Source organism: Diadema setosum, chromosome 6 (assembly GCF_964275005.1).
Source record: "Diadema setosum chromosome 6, eeDiaSeto1, whole genome shotgun sequence".
Taxonomy (NCBI): Eukaryota; Metazoa; Echinodermata; class Echinoidea; order Diadematoida; family Diadematidae; genus Diadema; species Diadema setosum.
In genome coordinates this window covers 35,541,162-35,547,233 of record NC_092690.1, presented here as the reverse complement: position 1 = coordinate 35,547,233, position 6,072 = coordinate 35,541,162, and positions in this window count along the sequence as shown.

The window sequence follows — 6,072 nt, the reverse complement described above, 5'->3', positions numbered from 1 at the left end:
GCGCGCTGAGTCTGCCAGGTTTGCTAGTCTCCAGAAAGAAACTTTTTCTACAACTTGTCATATGATTCCTTGCGGGCAGAGTCAAGTTACTGGTGAAACAATGTTTTTATATCTACTCCCCTAAATTATGGAAGAAAATGCCGTTTACATTGTTTTTAAAAAATTTGTAGAAAAAAATAAACGGTATTAGGGAAAAAATATACAGAGTCTGAATGATTAGACTAAATTGTCAGTTACTGCATTCTTCCGTGGGCTTTGTTAGTTACTGCTTTCTTCCGTGGGGAAACTTGCAAAGTTGAATCAACTGGATGCAGTTACTGCTTTTTGCAAAAGTGAAAAATTGAATTTTTGGTCACTTTCATTTTTTTTTTCTGCAAAACTGACCTATTAACATTGAAGAGCATTGGGTAAACTATTCATTTTTGCAAAAAAGTAAACATTCATAAAAATGTCAGTTACTGCTTTTTTCCGTGGGGGGGGGGGGGGGGGCAGAGTTGCTGCGATGTCAATCCTCAGACGGTATTACTTCAGCCAGTTTCTTCACAGTGGAAATTACTGCACTGAGTCAACATGAGTGCAGTACAGTACAGTGTGCATCCGGCAGGGTCCGCGGAACGTTTTTCATTTTTTTTCATTTGTTCATTTGTTCATTTGTTCATTTTTTTTTTTTTTTTTGGGGGGGGGGTACTATGCGAGAGAGCGAAGCGACCGAGCCCACGCGGAGGGAACTAGAGGGGGAGGGGGTGAGAATTTTTTTCCATTTTGATGTTGTAAATGGTGCAATTTGATGCATGTCTTTGCGTGTTTTATCGACTTGAAACGGCCCCATATCTTTAAGGTAGCAGGATGTTTGATGTGGATAACTATTGAACAATTTGCCTATAACGTGATATCATTCAAATAAACTTTTTGTATCAATTCTTACAATGAATTTCATGAACGCTGCCGGTTAAGCAATTAAACAGAAAAGGCATGAACACGAGAGTGTACATAAGGGATATTTCTCTTCCCACACGAAGGTGATTTTACATTTTCAGACCTGAAAGTCAGCGATCTGGTGCAAACTTTTGGTGCAGTACTTGGAATTTTTTCTATTCCGGCCCCCCCCCCCCAAAAAAAAAAAATAATAATAATAATGGAAATATATATATATTTTTTTTTTTTTCAGGGAAGTGTTAATGGCAAAATCACGGAATTTAGCTCTTATACCGAGTGTGTATCATCTCTGTGTATGTGCAAGGTCTAGTGAGGTAGAACTTAGGGGAGGGTGTGGGAAGGGGATGCCCCTCCCTATCGACGGAGCTTTTGCGTTTTTTTTTAAATTGAAATACATGTAAGGCGATCTGTAGCACTTTTTTTGTGGGAAATTCGGCAATTGCCATTTCCAAAGTATACTAAGTCTATAGAGGGGACCAATCAATGGGAGGATGGCAAGACACCCCTCCTATATTCGAGGGATTTTTTTTTTTTTTCATTTTAGAACTGAAATTCAACTTTGGCACTTTTCTGTTGGAATATCTGGAAATTTGTCAATTAGAGAAGTGCAAGTCCGTGGAATGAGACATAGCAGGACCATGTGGGAGGAGATAAGCCAGGGCTATTCCCCCTCTTACATGAGGGAGATTCTGTATTTTCTGATTGCAGTTAAACGTTTTGGTGCACACACTTTGAGGCATAATTATATTTGGAGAACTCAAAGTGTAACCATAGTCTACTTGTATGCACAGGGCGGGGGGGGGGGGGGGGGGCAAACTGGGAGAAAGCGTGGGAGAGTGCTATCCCTACCCTTCCCGTATACGAGGGAGCTTTTGCCTTTTTTAAAGTTGAAATTGAGATATCTCGTTTGTATACGCATATTTCATGGAATATTTGGGAAACTATCCCCCCCCCCAAAAAAAAAAAAAAAAAAAAAATGATCGGTCGAACTGGGAGAGGAAAGGGTTGATTGAAAGGGGATATTTTCCTCGTGCATGAAGTATTGATTTTTCGAAATGTAAGTGGTGCTTACACGGGAACTTCATGTATAAAGAGAGGAATCTAAGGAAATTCAAATTTAAGTGGGCATTGTGATTTTTTTCCCCGATTTTCCCCCTTTTTTTCTTCCTTTTTTTTTTCTTTTTTTTCACGAACCAAAAGTGTGTGTGTGTGTGTGTGTGGGGGGGGGGGGGCTGGGGCTGCAGCTCCCCCCCCCCCCCGGGTCCGCGGCCCCTGTCCGTTGCTACTGAGCTTACACAGCGTACATGTAGCTGCAGTGAGTAACCCATCGGTACCAGTGAAGTGTATCCTATTTTGTAGCTGTGTGCAGCGTATCCCTAGCTCGTACTCAACGTCATAACGTATGATACCCAAGCCTTTATCTAGCTGAGCATGTAGACGAACAAAACCACCATTATGAATTTGCCACCATTCGAACGCTTTGCTGTGCGTGAGGACATTGCAACTCTTGGTTTCAGGTGGGAACGATACGTGAAACGGCTCGAGAACTTTTACACAGTATTTGCAATCAGCGATGGCGCCCAGAAGTGAGTGTTACTTCTGCACTTATTCCGGTCCTGACGTTGCAGACATTTTTTATTCCCTTCCAGACACTGGCACGACGTATGCTGCTGCAAAGGGGGCTCTATCTAAACATTTCGTTCCTTTCCTAAACGTTGAATATGAACCCCATTTGTTTCGCCAGTGCAAACAGCTCCATGATGAGACGGTGAATCAGTACCATCTGCGTCTGCAAAAAGCAGCAACCTCTTGTAAATTTTCGGACAAGGATGCAGAAGTGAAGTCTCAAATTATCCTTGATGCGGCTCGCAGACACTCCGGCGTAAATGCACTACGTGAGGCTGTAACGCTGGAAAAGCTACTTCACACAGCCCGAACATACGAATAAGCTGCTAAACATGCTTCAGCTATGGAGAACTACTCATCATCTGGGGAATTAGCAGCCAACGTTCAGCCATCAACGAAACCTAATAACATGCACAACAAGCGATTTGGCAACACAAGTCTTCACGGGAGCAAGCAGAAATCAAAGTGCAGAAACTGTGGTGGGCAATTTCCTCATCCCGTTTATCGACCCTGTCCAGCGAGAGGGGTTACGTGTCATTCATGTGGAAAGTTAAACCACTTCCAGAATACTGCCTCAGTAATTCAAAACCAACGTCACGTCAAACTGCAGTGAAGACAGTGAGCACTCAATTGCAAAGTACGGCATGTGATCAGTGCAGTCAGCATGGACAGGCTGCTGAACCCCAGCAAGGTACCAGTAGCAACACTACCGACTCATCAGGTGTTACTGATTGTGATAACGCATTTCACATCAAGTCGACTACAGCTAAGAAACCTATTGTCCAAGTTGCTGTCCATGGTATTCCAGTTCCTGTGCTTATAGATACAGGTGCTTCCCTAATGATCATGAGTCGGGACACATTTTAATCTCTCAGTCCAAGGCAGAAGAATTGGTAACGCCTCTAGTCCCAGTGTACGCGTATGCTAACACAGTTCCTCTCGATGTTATTGGAGCTTTTATCACATCTGTTTCGTATGGGTCACATCTGTATCGACACAAGTCTTTGTTGATACGCACAGTCGTGGTGATACACTTTTGGATTTTGTCACTGCCTCAGCACTAGGACTGATACACATAGCGTACAACCTTCAGCCTGAGCGGACATTCGCTGATCATTTCGTCGGCATCGATAAGCTGTCATCATTTGAATGCAAGCTTCATGTAGATGACACAGTCCCACCTGTTGCGGTGCCGCATAGGCGCATCCCCTTTCATATGCGTCAACAGGTCGAAAAGGAGCTTGATCGGCTAGTAGAACTGGACGTTAAAGAACGTGTGAATCATCAGCCCACTCCTTGGGTCTCGCCAATTACTGTTGTGTAAAAACTTCGTCAGCCAGGTGCGATCCGCCTATGCGTTGATATGCGGAATGCGAATCGGGCCATCAAACGCGAACGCCACATCACACCTTCAATAGATGACGTCATAGTTGCCCTGAATGGTGCCGCTGTTTTCAGCAAACTAGGCCTCAACTCCGGTTATCATCAAATTCCGCTAGCGCAGGAATCCAGACAATACACCGAGTTCTCAACTCATGCAGGCCTATATCAGTATAAGCGTCTCAATTTTGGCCTCACATTAGCAGCTGAGATCTTGTAGAATGCCATTCAGTCAACATTTCAAGACATCCCTTGGTATGGCAGGGCTGCCAACTCTCACTCATTGAGAGTGAGATTCACTCATTTTAGTCCTTTCTCACTCTAAAACGTTATTTTCTTTGCATGCATTTCTATTGATCTCACTCATTTTGACTCCTGAATTATAGCATTGGCCTATGGGAGTCTCACTCTCAACTACTTTCCAATGTTGGCAGCCCTGGTATGGTCAACTACTGCAGTCGCTTTGTCCGTGACTTAGCGTCCGTATCAGCACCACTACGCGAACTTACATAAGCTGATGTTCCGTGGGAGTGGTCTTCATCTCATGCACATGCATTTGATGGAATCAAGCGACGCATTGCAACATGCTGGGCCATGGCCTACTTTGATCACAACAGCACCACAGAGGTTATTGTTGATGCGATCCGAGTCCTGTTGGACTTGGTGCAATTTTGGTGCAACATAACAGACAATGTATCAGATCAGTTGTCGCCTTGGCAAGCAGAGCGCTAACCGCAGTAGAACAGCGCTACTTACAAACTGAGCGGGCGGAAGCCGCACTCGTAATCACATGGGCGATTACCCACTTTCACCTGTATTTGTACGGATCTCCCTTCACCGTCGTCACCGACCACAAACCGATCATCTCGCTGTTCAACAACCCCAACTCCAAGCCCCCGCTTCGGCTCGAACGGTGAAATATCAGCCTGGTAAACCTAGCTGATTACATGTCTCGTCATCCGAAGCATCGCGACGATGTGTCCACTGAGCAGAGCATAGCTGAATCGCATGTACATTTCATCGCATCTCACGCTGTCCCAAAACATGTATCGCGTGACGACATTGCTCATGAAACAAAGTCTGATGATGTCCTGCAGTCTGTCATCCATGCTGTTGCAAACAACAACTGGAATGAATTCATTAGCAACAAGTATTATAGAATGGGTAGCGAGAATCCTGCGATCTCATTGGTCGAGAGCTATGTGTTTATTTATACTGGCCGCACGCTGAGTCACAGCGGTAAACATGTTTATCGCGCACTTATACGCCCCCCCCCCCCTTAATTTTGAAAGCGAAAAAAATATAGCTACAAACGGCAGTTTTGGGACTGTAAAATGTCAAAATTTTCAAGCTCACTCTCTCCGCTCGCTCGTATTTAATAGTTATGCAATTCTCCTGATGTTGTTGCCAGTAATTTGTCGTTTCACACCGTCATTCCATAATCCGTCAAGAAAAACTGACAATGTTGCTCAATGACTGCGCTGTGGAATGCACCACATTCCGTTATGGATTGTAGTCCCCATTATTAAGTTTGCAGACTGACAGCGCACTCACACACGCGCATACACATATACACACGCACGCAAGCACAAGCATACACACCCACAAAATTACTTTTCCACGAGTTGCTCCCTCCCCAATGTCTTGACCCACGGTACGCCACTGCAAAGAGAATGTGGTATTGAAAGCAAACAATCAATGGGCCGAATGCATAAAACAAGCAATTGCTTGTAAGCAATTGCTTCGAGCAAAAGCACAAGCTCGTCTAGCAAAAGGTCTAGCTCAAGCAATTGCCTAAATTCATATGCATAACCTTTTGCTTGTGCCCATACCTTTGGCTTATCCCGCACAAGCAATTGCTTGCGTTTTCAACAAAAGGGACATCACGCCTGTGCGAACACCAGAACAAAGGCGAGTGTGACAGCATGTATTTCAAAGGGCATGAGTGTGCAAAAACATTTTCTGACATAGCAGAAGAGCTATGAAATGACACTCATAAATGCACACACAGACGCACACACACACACACACACACGTACTGGCTGTTTCCCCTATCTGCCAGATCTCACGTGGAGAGAGGTATCCATGCTCTCCACCGAAGTTAAACATCCTACCTGTTTTTCATCACAT